The following is a 16,054-nucleotide window of genomic DNA, read 5'->3' as shown; positions in this document are numbered from 1 at the left end:
TGATACTGTTGTAAACATCTTTAAATTTTATTTTCTACTTGTTGCTGAAATTTAGAAATAAAACTGATTTTTTCAGTGGTAATGATTTTTATTATATATGCAAAGAAAAATTCCCCAAAAGTCTTAGGGACAAATTAACAGTTGCTAATGTTAGGGTAATGGCCCTGCAGCTGCAGCACTCACTCTGGTTATTTATATATTTACATTGTAAGTCAATTATATTTATATTTAAATCTAGTATTTAATGAATCTTGAGCCAAGTAAAAATATTTTAAAAGCACTTGAGTCCCTGATATTGATAACATGAAGGAGAAAAATGTATTTTTCACTTGCTTTTGCAGCATTGATGTAGTGTGTTTGCTAGCCAGTAGTGAAATGGTTTGCTAATATGAATATTACTAGTAACTTCTTACATAGTAAGACTGCTCTTTGGCACTTGATGCTTATCTAGGCACTTGGTTCTTAGCCCAAGAGCTCAGTGAGGATACCAAGTCAGTAATATATGATATTTAATCTTTGCTACTGATTTTTCTGAATGACCATAAAGGAATTACTTAACCAGTGCGTCTTTATACACATCTGTGCAGTAAGGATAGCAGCTCATAACAGTGCCATAGGGATTAATTTGTGTAAACATTTGGAAGAAACCAGGTGCCTGATACGTATTTTATGTTTTTGTTTATAAAATTCATTTCAGCAGGATGATTTATTGGAAAGAACAAAAAAGATAATTTTTATCCATGCTGCCGAGTGGCCACATTACTCTGAGGGGCCTTGTTACTCCATACCCATAAGTTTCTCATTCCCATACCTCAAAGGCAGTGGTTCACAACTTGTGGTCTACAGCAACTTCCAGCTGGGTCATGAGCTGAACTTTTCAATATTAATGTTTATTAATGTATATATTTTCATTTCTGGCAGATATTAGTAGTTTAACTTATGACGTTTAATAAAAAACAGATTTCCCCTCATTAGTGTCCCAAGCTGGATAACCTTTACATTAAATAATTATATGTTGGTTTACAGGGTCTTTTGCCCTAATGTAACCCCCAAATCTTTGGGAAGCAGCAACACTTTATCTAAATTAGTTTGCTTGAAATTTGGTTTAGAAAATGGTATGAAACATTGATCTTGAGGAAATGTGTTTAGTAGAATCTAAATACATTTTATAAATGTTGATAAAATTCAAGAACTGAGGACAGTGGTGCCTGGGGAGTGATATTAACTTTTCAAATCCAGAATTCCCTAATCTTTGTAGAAAGAAGCTACTTTTTAATGCAATTAGTTTCTTGATAGTAACAATAACATATGTAGTTCTTTATACTTAGAAAGTGCTTGTACAAAGGTTACCATATTTGATCCTTAAAGCAATCCTGAAAGCTAAGTGTGGCAAATAATTGTTACTTTCATTTATATATGAGATTCTGAGATGGTAAGTGACTTGGCCAGCTACAGACGGATAGTTGGAAACCAAGTTGAGATGTTGTGTCCCCAAATTCTGTGCTTTTCTCACTGTTCCATACTACTTAAAGCCTTGCAGAATACATGTATTTGAAGCCTACATAAATCCTATGAAACAGATAACTTTTATCAAGATCCTGTAATATGCCAGATATTTCACTTACGGGATATCATTTCAATCTTAAGACAGTCCTAGGGATCATAACTTTTACCTTTTTTTCCTGGGGTAAAGAACTGGGACTCAGAGACATTTCCTAAGGTCACACAAATAAATAACAGGTCCAAATTCAGATTTAGATTTCTTTGATTCCAAAGTTTATTTTGTTTCTACTAAGCATAATATCATTATTCCTTTCTCTAGTATGTGTCAAGCAAATAAACTGACTGATGGTTTGCTAGTTTTCCATTTGGCCTGTGGACTAACAGATGGAGAACTTTGTTCTGTTGTGTTCCTTTTTATTACAGGGTGGGTGAAATGAGTTTCCCAATGATTTCTTTGATTTGGTCGTAGAGATTGGAATTAAAGATCTGCTGTTCTCTCAGTTTGTCTTTAGCTAAGTCTTTCAACTTTTTTGGACATATTTCCTTTTTACAAACAAATCAAATAAAAATTTGAAATAAATAGTCAAGATTTCTTACAGCTCTGAGATTCTACTTGTCTCAGGAGGATAGGGGCAGAAAAGATGGGGATTTGTTCACCTGTTTTATGAATTTCTAGTTTTCAAAGTAAGATTCTCTAGCCCAAGTATGTCTATAGATGGCATTTGTTCACTAGAAAGCCATTTGATGGACCCAGCTCTTGGAATTTTGTAACTAGCTATATTCAACTTCTATTCTACAGATTCTTTACTTCGTTTTGGTAAGCAAGCGCAAAAACAAATACATTGTTTTAGTGACATTGTGTGTAAAAGATATAAGATTTCATTGCTCAGATTTGGAGAAAGCAGTTCTTCTTGGCAATTCCAGTGAATGAAATGTTTAGATTTTTTTTATCACCAAAATAAGAAATGTTTTATATTACTTTCCCAGCACTTACGATTTCTTTTTGTCATCTTATAATAAAGTTTAGTAATTAAGGTGAACTATATATCTAGTTTGTTCTATTTAATTAGATTTTGACTTGGTCAACAACTTAGTCTGTTCTTTTAGCCTGCATCTCAAATAAAAGAAGACTCATATAGTATATTTAAATCGGTACTTAAAGTTTCTGTCAAAGGTCCCCTAGATTGTTACTTGAAGTTGTAAAGATATTTTATTAAGTATTATGTAATAGTTTTCTTCTTTTGTTTCATAAGGTCACAAATTGAAAAATTACACCTTACAAATTTTATAATTCAAGATATATTTATTTGAAATGATGGTAAAATTTAAATTTTATTAGTCTCTGTGTGTGTTCTGATGTTTTTAGAGCCATCTGACAGAAATTCCTAAATAGACTTCCTTAAAAATTATTAATATCTGCCTTTCAAAAATTTTTGAACCTGGGGACAATTTTCTCCTGGAATTTATGCTATTAAAGTTTCTTTACTTTCAGCTATTGGTATTGAATGCAGCTTGTGAACGGCAGTAAAAGCCAGACAACTTGGTGGTTGTGAGAGTAAATGTGGGTCCTCAGTAAACCTCAGATTTTCTTCTCAGAATGATTCATTTTTCATATATTTGTAATGATTTATTTCAGTAATGATTGATTGGGTTGTAAGGAGTTTATAATTATTTATTCCAGTAATGACTTGATTAGGTTGTAGGGAAGTCAGATTATCATATTTTAATCTCCCCCCTTTGCAGTGCAAAGTATAAATGTGTAGAAATAAGCCACCTAACAAAATTTTACTTTGGTTTATTATCAGTTTTTCTCTTCTTACTCCCACAACACATTAGAAATGGCATTTACCAAAAACACATTTACAATTAGATGGTTCAACACAGGAGTAAAAGAGATCATTAGGCATGTAAAGGAAATGGGAAGAGCACTGAGTATGTGTGAATGTGCACATGTGCCTTCATTCTTTTATTCATCATTTATGGGACACATACAAACAACCAGGCACTCTGTAAGATGTTAGAAACAGAATAACAGGTGTGCTTTAATATATGACGAAGATATGTAGAGAGTGCTATAGGGACACAGAAGATGAGCATCTGAAAATCAGAATACCCAGTATAGGAGGTGATGTGGGCTAAGTCTAGAAGAGTAACTAGTAGTAGATAGCTAGGTAGAGGGAGAGGGTAAGACTTTCCAGGTAGAAGGAACAGTTTATACAGAGGCATGGGAGTAGATTAGAGAATTGCAGGTAATTCCAGTAAAGCTTCAACTAAGGATACATTTGAGTTAAGGTTCACAGGCGAGTCCAGAGAGGTAAAGAATGACCTAATTATAAAGGAAGTTTATGCTGAAGGTTTGAAGACGTTGAAATAACTTAGGCAAATTTTCAAAGACAAAAAATAGATAGGACTGTCTTTTTTAAAAAAAATATATTTTATTGATTTTTTTTTACAGAGAAGAAGGGAGAGGGATAGAGAGTTAGAAACATCGATGAGAGAGAAACATCGATCAGCTGCCTCCTGCACACTCCCTACTGGGCATGTGCCCACAACCAAAGTACATGCCCTTGACCGGACTCGAACTTGGGACCCTTGAGTCCGCAGGCTGAAGCTCTATCCACTGAGCCAAACCGGTTAGGGCAGATAGGACTGTCTTGATGACCACAATATAAGATGGAAATTAGATATATATTTTAGGAAGTTCTCTTTGAGGAGTTGAGGATAGAGAATTGTCATTGAGGAAGGTATTATAGTAATCTAAGCAATACAGAATTAAAATCTAAACAGATTGGAAATGTAAAGGGAGGAGGGAGTATATAGGTTCAAAAGATATTTAGATGGTAGACTCTACTATTAATGGCTTAGTAGATTTGAGGAGAGAGGAAGAGAGAGGTTTTAGGATAGTTTCTGATTCCTGATTTGAACAACTATTCACCAAGACAAATACTGGAGAAGCAGATGTTGGGGTAAAGAGAGAAAAGGGAAGAGTTAAGCCTTACTTACTTAGTGGGTAAGATAGTCAATAAGAAGCCAACGGATAAATATCAGATTGTGGCAAGTATTAGAAACAAGCTTCAGTGATAAATGTAAATGTGGGGGACCATCTTTACAGAGATTACTCAGAAAAGGTTTGCTTGAGGAGCTCAGTCTTACAAAATAAAAATTTCTGGAGTACCAACAGGAACCTAAGTAAAAAGGCTTGGACATAGGAAGGGCGTGAACTGTAGAATAGGAAAGAGGCCACTGTACCTGGACAGGAAGAAAGTAGTATGAGATGTGATGAGAAGGAATTTAAAATAAAATGAAGAGTATTGACTTCTTTTTAAAAAATCTTTATTGTTGAAAGTATTACATAGGTTCTCTTCCCCCCATTAGCCTCTTCCAGCCCGCTCCTGTCCAATAACGGAGTTTTCCATGAACAGGAGGAGAAGGCTAAGAAAGCGGCATGGGTACGGTGAGTGTACATAGTAGGTAGTGAGTAGGGCTGTAGACGAGTCCTATTGTGTCAGGCTAGTATGAGGCAAGGTAATTAGGTATTGGATCTAGGGGCGGTTCAAGGAGTTGGGATAATGTATGGAATAGTCATCTCCAAGAGTGGGAAAGCAAACTCATGAGGAAATTGTAGAATTTCTGGACAGTGTGCCTATTTGTGCTTTGTGGTTGTTATTTTTAAAGTAAAATCAGTCAGGCCAGTTATGTAATTTTCTCTGCCCACTTGGAGTTTCATGGGGAAAGGTTGAGATGCAATTATTGAATAAAAGTGAAATTATCCCCATTTTATAGATGAGGAAAATGAAGTTCAGAGAAGTTGGGACTTATCTACAGTCCTTAAAGTAGCACAGATAGAATTTTAACCCAGATCTTTCTGATTTCCTAAGTTGATGGACTTTTCAGTACAGTTCACTCCCTCCCCTAGGATCTGCCTATTGTATTTAAGCACTAAAATTAGCTCTGACCTTCATAGCTGTCGAGCCAATTGTGTAGAGTTATGAAAAGTATCATTTGCTTCTCATTGCCTGTTATAAGGAAGTATATCAGTTCTTTAGGGAGAAAAAAGTCTTCTCTTGGCACTAAATTCTGAGAGGAATTTAGCATGCAGTTTCTTATGTGCTAGATATTAAATATCATAATGAAATAGTCAATTGCAATTTTGCAAAAGTTACAGCAAGAAATATCTATTAACCCTTGAGAAAGGCAACATCATAAATCATAGTACAAAAAAGGCATTTCTGCAGGGAGGGAAACTAAAATAGCTGAAGTATATTGCTTTTTGGTCATCTGACTTGATGTAGAAAACCCAGAAGAATGACAGTTTATTGGTTTTAACTATAATTTTGACAGGGGCTGGCCATTGGCCAGTCTGAGACCAAACTCTCTGGTGAGAGAGAGGCTCAAGAGTCTGTGTTTTGTTTTCTTGATGGGAGCAAAATTCATATTTGCTAGCTTTAGATTTACAGGAAACAGCATCGACGTTGGTTATTAAAATTGCCTGACTTGAGTTCTTGCTAAACAGAGGGTTCATCTTAGAGTGGAACATTACTGTGTGCAGGGCCAAACATTTCAGAAAGCAGTTTTGGAACATTGTAAACAGCATGTGCATTTGCTTTCCCTCCCCCTACCCATTGATAAGACAGTAAAGAAATGTGCATAAAGAGTAAATCTATGGTGATGGTGAAAATAAAAGAAGGTGCCATCAGAATAGCAAAGATTTTGACACAGTTTCAAAGACACAAAGAAGATAGGATTGTATGATGAATAAACTGGAGTAGAGAGAAACTGTAGCCCAGAGCACAAATGGAAAATGCTGCTGTGGGGGTTTCTGGTAGAGCTCTCAGGGACCTCAACGTGGAATTGAGGAGGAATGGTGAGCAGTAATTAGGGAAGCTGGGCCTACTGCCCCATTCTCTTTCCTCTAGGAATTTAGACTAACTTCCTATAACATTTGCTCCAATTGCTTTCTAAACATAATGGATTCTTGACCTGGTCAGGTCCCATGGTATGAATGTTTGGCGTAAAAAGGTGGAGCAGAGCCTAATTCTAGACTTTTACAATCTACCCAGAGGGAAAACATGAAAGGCAGCTCTACTTAGGACTGAAATACCCTAAATTTGTACAATCCCAAACTCAAGTTCTCTTATTTGACAGTTGTAATGATTTAAAGTAAAGGTACTACCTTCTCTCACCATATGTACTCTGAAAGAAAGCCTAATTGTCAATAGGACCTGCCTGCTTACACTGAGCTGGCACTCAGGGGTAAAGCCTTTTATATAAATAAATCTTTATAGTGTCAAAGAAAATCTACACTAATTACATTTGCTAAGCAATCTAATCATGTGTTTGTTAATGGGTTTGAAGGAAAAAATAAGGGTCGACATATATTTGAGGAAAACAGTATGAAGGAGATGAAATTGAACAAACAGAATAGCTGACCCAAGAGAAAATATAAAGAACAGAGAAGAGCTTTAAAAGCCTCAAATTAACATCCTCAGATTTGATTTCCAGCTTCTGCATAGGGATGTAGAAAGATGGGAGGAGCTTCCCTTCCACCCTGTCAACAAGAGGAAGCTAAATGATGTACACAATTACTGCTCTTCTTGAATCTCTCAGAGAATCAAGATTGCTGGGCAACCAAGTTACCTGATATGTAACTAAAGACCAGCATCTCCAAGGAGAGGCAAATGGGAGGACTGACTCACCACTGGTAGAGCACGGGAGGAAGTTGGGGTCACCATATAAAAGGCAAAATAATTCAACTACAGTTCTTAACAAATTGCTGATCACTATTGTGGGCTGCTATGATACTATAGCAGATACAAGGCAGTTCACACCTGCTCACAGTTTATTCTGCATGGACCTAACTCAGATGTTCACAAGAAAGCTTGGAGGCAGGGCAGAAAATCGTGGAAAGTCTCCCTTGGTGGTGTAGGCCTAGAGGAGGGAAGTGGATGTTGTTGCAAGAAAGTCATACGCTTCTTCCTTAAGAACAAAAGCATTGAGCCTCTGGGGAAGGGCCTGCAAATCCTGTAGTCTCCAGGGCATAGGTGAAAACCTATTGTGACTGGAGGAAGAAAACGGAAAAATCACTGTCCTTGGGGATGGGGCAGGAAACTGTGTTAGATCTAGATAGTTAGAAATCTCCTGTCCATAGGGGAAGGAGAGTATTATTGAGAAAGCCCTACCTTGATAACATAGGGACACAGACACAGGGTAAGCCTGGCTTAATCAGGACAGCAGAGAAACTCCGACCCAACTTCCCAGCCAGGCTAGAAAGCACAAAATAACAAGCTACAATAGTTAACCACTTGAGGAGAGGCAAGAGCATGGTGAGACACCCTTATTTAGGTACAGGGAATACCTAAATCTGAACAGCATCATTGAAAAAAACCTGCAGCACACCATCCCCTCCACCACCACCATCTTCAAAAGGAAAAGTTAGAGGAAATTTGAAGGTTGTGTTACACTGAAGGTAACCATGGCAGCAACAAAACCCAAATACAGCTCAGTACCAGACTTTATTGACTTAACCCCCAAATTAAAAGTAGAAGAAGAAGCATACCATTTTCTTTGTTGCTCTGCAATTGGTGTTCAGGATTCAATCAAAAGTTTTGAGACAAGAAAAGCAAAACAAAAAACCATCACCCATCACCACCACCACCACCATCACCACTAACAAAACGTCAAGAGAAGAAATTAACAGAAAGAGACTCAGAAATGACTCAGATGTTGGGACTATCAGAGAGGGAATTTAAAATGACTATGATTAATGTGCTTCAGGCTTTTGTGGAAAGGTGGATAGCATATACAAACATATGGTAAGTTTCAGCTGAGAGATGGAAACTATAAGAAACAGTCTAATGGACATGCTATAAATAAAAACACACAGTACCAGAGATAAAGAATGCCTTTGACAGTCTCGTCAGTAGATGATACAACTGAGGAAAGAATCACTGAACTTGAAGATAGGTCATAGAAATTACCCAAACTGAAACTCAAAGAGACTCCTTCAGATAAAACTAAGATAATTCATTATCAGAAAAGAAGACAAATGTAAAAGTTTAGACCAAAAAAAAAAACAAGAAAAAAGATAATTCGTTATCAGCACTCCTACACCCCAGAAATGTTAAAGGAATAGGATACCAGACAAAGACATGGCTCTACATAAAAACTGGAAATGATTGAAATGAAGATATAAAGGCATTTTTTTTCTGATTTTTTCATTGCTCTAAAAGACAATTGATTTTTTTTTAAATGTACAAATCGCAATGTTTTGGGGTTTATAACATGCATAAAGTAAGATGTATGAAGAATTTGAACAGTGGGGAAGGTAAGAATTAGGAGTATACTATTTTTGGGATTTACACTGTACATGAATGGTATAATATTATTTGAAGGTAGACTTTATTAATTAAAATTCTATGTTGTAAACTCTGGGGCAACTACAAAAAAACCAAAAAAACAAAATGGAGGTAAGAATAAGCCAAAAGGAACAAAGAGGGAATCATTAAAGAAAAAAAAAGACTCAATTCAAAAGCATAAAAAAATCAGGATAAAGAAACAAAGAATAGATGGAATATATAGAAAATAACTTACAAAATGGTAAACTTTAAACATATCAATGATTATATTAAGTGTAAATGGTCTAAATACTGCAATTAAAAATGAGATTGTTTGAATTTTAATATCAAAAAAAGGCCTAACTAAATGCTATCTGCAAGAAAACCACTTTTAATATAAAGACATAGACTAAAGGTAAATGTGGAAATAGTATGCCATGCAAATACTAATCAAAAGAAGGCTGGAGTGGCTATATATGGAGTGGGGCAAAAGTAGTTTCACAGTTGTGAGTATGTGAAACACAGTTTATTCTTTTTTAAAAAATATACTTTTATTGACTTCAGAGAGTAAGGGAGAGGAACAAAGAGATAGAAACATCAATTATGAGAGAGAATCATTGATTGACTGCCTCCTGCATACACCCCCCTCCCTCCCCTCCCCCCCCCATGTGCCCTGACCGGGAATTGAACTGTAATGTCCTGGTTCATAGGTCGATGCTCAACCACTGAGCCACACCATTCAGGCCACAGTTTATTCTTGTGTTATTATTTATTGTTGTGTTATTTTTCCATAAGAACAACTGTAAACCTATTTTTGCACCATCAGGCATAGTAGACTTCTGAATAAAGAGTATTGGTTGGAGTGTCGCTTGTACACCAAAAGGTTTGGGATTGATCCCTAGTCAGGGCACATATGGGAGGCAACTGATTGATGTTTCTCTCACATTGATGTTTCTCTCTATGTGTCTCTTACCCTTCCTCTATCTAAAACATATCCTTGGGCAAAGATTTTTTTTAAAGTACCACCTACAGTGAAGACAAGTAGTTGGTTGGAGCGTATCCCATATACCAAAAAGGTTGCAAGTTCGCTTTCCAGTCAGGACACACACCTAGGTTGAGGTTTGATCCCCAGTTGGGGTGCGTGAGGGAGGCACCCAATTGATGTTTCTCTCTCTCATCAATAAAAACATGTCCTCAAGGTGAGGATTAAAAAAAAATCACAATGGTGAAAAAGTCAGTTCATGAAAAGGCATAACAATTATAAATATGTATGACTATAACAGTAGAGCCCCCCTCCTCTCTTTGTCTCTCTCTCTTTTTCCATACGTGTGTGTGTGTGTGTGTGTGTGTGTGTGTGTGTGTGTGTGTGTGTGAAACTAATAGAACAGAAAGGAGAAATAGACAAATCCACAATACTAGTTGGAACCACAACATGCATCTCTCAGTAATTAATAGACCTAGTAGAGAGAAAATAAGGAAAGAAGACCTTAACAGCACTGTCAACTAACTTAACCAGACCACTCTACTGAGCACCAGCAGAATGTACATTTCTTTTCAAGTACATAGGGAACATTCAGTTAGGCCATTTTTGGTATAATAAAACAAATACAAAAGACTCAGAATAATAGAAAGTATCATCTCTCACCAAAACAGAAACTAGAAATCACTGGTAGAAAGATGTCTGAAAAATTCCAAATACTGGGAAATTTACAACACACTCATATATAAATCTTAGGTCAAAGAAGAAATAAAAAGGACAATGAGAAAATATTTTGAACTGAATGAAAATGAAAATATTTCAACATTTAAAGGGATACGAGCCCAGAGGGAACTTAGGTTATTTGATGCTTATAACAGAAAAGAAAAAAGGTCTTCTATCAATACTTTAACCTTGTACCTTAACAACTAGAAAAGAAGAGCAACTTAAACTCAAATCAAATAGAAGGAAATAATCAAGGGCAGAAATTAGTGAAATTGCAAACAAAAAAAGAGTAAAGACTATCAATGAAACCAAAAGGTGTTCTTTGAAAGTTAATAAAATTGATAAGCCTCCAGACAAAATAAAAAAAGAGAAAGCACAAATTTCCAATATCAGTAATGAGAGAGGAAACATCACTACAGCTCCTACAGAAATTAAAATGATAAGTAATATTTTGAGTAACACAATTGTAGCATGTCAGAAAGACACTGGGGCAAGGCTGAAGAGAGTTTCACTGGCCAAATCTGGCACCACTTGAGCACTAAAAATGGTGTAAATATAAATCATTGAAAACATGAAATTCATAGTTCCATATTGATAAAAGGTTGCTAATGAAAAAGGGAGGTCTCTTGCTTTGAGAAGAGTGCAGAGTGCTGACTAATAGATATGAAGGGAGTACTGAAGTTGGAATGTTATATTTTGCAACCATAGTAAAGATTGATTCAAGCAGAAGATACCAATCAATGTTAAATCTGTATGAAAATTTAGGTAAGTGGGACATATACGTGGACATCAATGATTCTACATGTGATATTGTTAGCATAGGTAGCTAAAGATTAATAAAGGAAGGGAGCAGCCCTGCTGGCATGGCTCAGTGGTTGAGTATCTACCTAGGAACCAGGAGGTTGCAGTTCAATTCCTGGTCACAGCACATGCCTGGGTTGTGGGCTTGATCCCCAGTGTGGGGTGTGCAGGAGGCAGCTGATCAATGATTCTCTCTCACCATTGATGTTTCTATCGCGCTCTCCCTCTCCCTCTCAGAAAAAAAAAGTAAAAAAATAAAATAAAGGAAGGGAGCAAAGGAAATCAGACATTATTAAGCATAATCAACTAGGGAGCATACGCCTGCTTAACCAAGAAGCTACCACTTCACAAACCCCAGGGGATTGCAGCATTTCCCTGCAACCTATATAGGGAGGAAGAACTGACTTTTCAATCTCCCAGGTCCACTGGCTCAGAGAATGGGGGAAAGTGCTTCTATGAGGCATGAGGAGCCGAGATGGCAACCATAGAGGCCTGTTTGTCTAGCCTGGGAAAAGGATTGCATTGGATAAGGAGCACAGAACCCCAGAAGATTTAGGAAATAGATTGGTTAGGTGGTGGATCCATCAGAAGTCTATGAAAGCTTGGGAAGTTGATTGGTTAACTTGAAGAAAATCCTGGTCTTTCCCAAGCCATCTATATATATAAAAGCGTAAGTGATCAAACGACCGAACAACCGGTCGCTATGATGCACACTGACCATCAGGGGGCAGATGCTCAATGCAGGAGCTGCCCTCTGGTGGTCAGTGCGCCCCCCCAGTGGGAGCGCCACTCAGCTGACCTATCCGTCCCAGTGGCCCACCAGCCGGTTAGCAGCCACTCACTCCCTCAGTAGTCCTGCAGGTTCAATCTCTGGAGCATGGGCCAGGCACCCATACAGACTGGTGCTGCCAGCACTATCTGCAGCTGCTTCCCCTCCCTAGATGCTCTACAAGGAAGAAACGATATAGAAGTGGCCACCAGGTGGCTTCCGACAACCAGCGCGAATATCAGCAGGATGGATCCTGGATCCCGGATCCCGGGCCAGCAAGTGTGTCCCACCACCCACCAGAAGGGCCTATGGTGTCCTGCCCCTGGCCTCCCTCCCCCCCGCCCCCCTACCTCTGGCGGGCGCCAGAGGCAGGGCCCACAGCTGGCTGATGAGTGCTGCTGCAGCAGCATGAGCCTCTCCAGATTGGGACTGACTGGGCGTGAGCCTGCAGCAGGTACACTGGGGCTGGGATGAGCAAGAGTGGCAGGCAGGAGTGGCAGGCAGCATTGGACTGAGGGTTTTGGCCGCATCCCCACAGGCCAACCCAAGGGACCCCACCCATGCATGAATTCGTGCACCCGGCCCCTAGTGATAATATAATCACAACTTAACAAAGAATTTTTCTCCAAGAAACCAGAAACACCAATCAGAAAGGATATATGCATCCCTATGTTCATAGCAGCACAATTTACCATAGCTAAGATTTGTAAACAGACTAAGTGCCCATCAGCAGGTGAATGGATTAGAAAACTGTGGTACATCTACACAATGGAATACTATGCTGCTATAAAAAAGAAGGAATTCTTACCATTTGCAACAGCATGGATGGAACTGGAAAGCATTATGCTAAGTGAAATAAGCCAGTCAATGAAAGAAAAATACCACATGATCTCACTCATTTATGGATAATAAAGACCATTATAAACTGATGAACAAAAATAGATACAGAGGCAGAGCAGCATCGAACAGACTGTCAAACTACAGCTGGAAGGCTGGGGAGGGTTGTGGCGGGCGGGGTAAGGATCAACCGAAGGACTAGTATGCATGCATATAAGCATAACCAATGGACAGAAGACACTGGGGGTAGGGGAGGCTGGGGTACGCTCAAGGGAAAAAAAAAAAGGAGACATATGTAATACTCTTTGTAATACTTTAAGCAATAAAACAAAATTTAAAAAAATAAAAACAAAAAACAAAGAAGCTTTCTCTCTGGTAACAGGCTTGCCGGGTTTGTTCACACACTGTCTCTGTAGCAGCCATGTGCCCTAGCAGCTGTGTGGCTCATAGCTGTGTGGACCTCAAGTAGTCTCCAAGCCCAGCCTGGGTACTGGACAGAGCAGCACCAGCCGGCCATAGCACAGCCAGGAACTGAACTGAACTTTGACATGGCACACAATCTCTAGACATTGGCCCTATTTCTGGGCTTAATGAAAACAAAATTGGATTTTTCCCAAGGCGGGACAGATGGAGAAGAGACATTAGAAACCTGGGAACAGCCTTCTATCTATGGTGATATATAACCTGAACAACATCTAAAGAGATTGGGCACATCATTGCCTCAGTGTTATTACTCCTTATAAAGTGACTATTGGAATTTTGGTTATTTTTTGAGATATCTTCAAATACTTAGTTAGCTCTTCTCTGTATGAGCCTAGCTAAATGCAGTTTTAGCTCTGTTCCAGATCTCTGTTCCAGACTCCACTAATAACCAATGAGGTGTATTGCCTTTTGATAGAAAATTGAGCCTGGTATGTTTTGGAGAGATGGTGCCAGTGTGCCTTCTAACGCCTGTGGAAAACCATAGCCTTGCAGATGACCCCTTTCTGGGTTTGGATCAACTCTTTTATTTTTTATTTCGGAAATCATGTAAAACTTACGGAGAAATTATAAGAATAAGAAGAGTACAGAGATCACCTATATTATATTCTTCATCCTGATTTACCTATTGTCAATTTTTTACCCTATATGTTGGCTGGCTAATATAGTCTTAAATTTTAATTTTCCTTCACTCTGCAAGTCTCCCCCTTGCCCCCATTTTGGTCATGTAATATGTTCTGGAGAGTCTTCAAAACTGAGGAGGGTATATATAGGGTGTCCCAAAATTCATGCAAGAAGTAATTTTGATAGAAAACACAGGTTTATAATTAAAAATTGTAAATTTTTTATTGATTCATAAAGTATACAGTATAGGGTTATGTATGGAATAGCACATCGGGTAAATGGCCTCCATGGCTTTGCTGGCACATATGCAAAGCCATGGTCTTCATTGGTCTTCATTGTCCCTGCTCCTGGGCCATAATTGGTACTTGGTAATGCTTATCGAATTGAAGGGATTGAAATCAAAGGGCAACAGATATTAGAATCTGATTCAATAAACCAAGTACAATTAGGCTTTTATTTTTTGGTGTTGTTGTTAATGCTCACGCAAAATTCAAATCTTGCGTGAATTTTGGGACACCCTATACATTTGCTTCTTGAAGCCTGGATCTGTCTTGTCCCTATTTGTGGTTTCACCAGCAATATTAGAGTTGAAGCAGCCTAATTTATCTATGAAGAATAATATTGCAAATTTCTGTAGTGGTAGAAGAATTTGTGTGCATTCTGGTAGAAAGTACATGGTGTGGAGGGTGGAAGTTATTAACCTAAATGTTTTCTGAAATTGTTGAGGTTGAAGATTTGGAGTGGGATTATATTGGAGCTAAAGAAGATAGGTGGTGTTCCTTGATTAAGTTATATTTTGGAGGCAGAGCTACCAACTTACTGTCACTTAACTATAGTTGAAGTCCGTAGAGACGTTAATGAAATTACCTAGGTTGATAAATTTAGTACTACTTGGTCAGTTAATCTTTTTCTTGTTCCTCCCTATAGAAGATGTGCAAAAGAGTATAGAGCACCCTTTCCTGTTGGATCAGAGTTCATGAAACTAAAGTCCTTTGTAAAATCTAGAACTTAGTGCTATCAGGATCTAAGACTTTCTCTATGCTTCAGGACTGCTGGAATTATCAGGCAGGCTTGGATTGTCAAGAATGTAAGACGCCCTCGTTTTCTTAGAGTAGGAAGATGTAAAAGAATTTTGTGATCACATAAACATAAATGGAAGTTCCAAAATTGATATAAATACAAAAAATTAGACACATAAACACAAATATTAATCATTGCAGTGCTACAGCAAGCACTTAAAGAAAATTAAATGTCCTGTATTAAGATTAAGGTATGGGGTATCAGTTAAAATGTGGAATATTCATATCATTCACATCCATGGAATTGAATTTTATACATCCATTAAACATCATAACTCAGATTATCTGTAGACATGTAAAAATGCTTGTGACATAATATGGAAAAAGCAATATACATTTCCTGCACATGTGATTTTAACTAAAGCTACATATACTTATGAATAACATGATAGTAACAACTTATAGTAATGTTGTTATATAGCATTTTTGGTAGAACAGAAATTAACCACTTAAAAAATGAACTTTATTTTTTAGAGCAGTTTTAGGTTCATAGCAAAATTGAGCAAAAGGCACAGAGAATTCTCATACGCCCCCACATGTGTACAGCCTCCCCCATTGTCAACATCCCCCACCAGAGTGATACGTTTGTTACAATTGATGAACTTTTAGTGAATCATCATTAACACCCAGAGTTCATAGCCACTTTAAAAAAAATGAAGTTGTTTGAATTTTGAAATCTCTCCAGGGTTTATTGGTCAACAATCCAGAAATCTGTACGCAGGGAATCTTAGACACTCACTCCCTGACAGCTGCTAGAGGCTGAACGTTTATAAAAATTAAACCAATAGGGAAATTTATTCCAGTTAATCCCCTCCAGAAGACCTCTATCCCCAACCTATTTTGCCTTTTAACTCTTTATTTCCCTCTCACAGTCGTGACTGGGCTGTGCCCATTTGGTTGTGATTGAGCATCTCTCTCTGCACTA

At 37.8% G+C, this 16,054-nt stretch overlaps 1 protein-coding gene across 5 annotated transcripts in view; it reads left to right on the top strand.

The window, feature by feature from the left end:
• The window catches only part of UVRAG (UV radiation resistance associated), a 291,490-nt gene that overhangs the window by 135,993 nt on the left and 139,443 nt on the right, over positions 1-16,054 (top strand). The window lies entirely within an intron of this gene.

Source organism: Myotis daubentonii, chromosome 9 (genome assembly GCF_963259705.1).
Source record: "Myotis daubentonii chromosome 9, mMyoDau2.1, whole genome shotgun sequence".
NCBI lineage: Eukaryota > Metazoa > Chordata > Mammalia > Chiroptera > Vespertilionidae > Myotis > Myotis daubentonii.
This window is presented reverse-complemented; position numbering and strand designations above follow the sequence as displayed.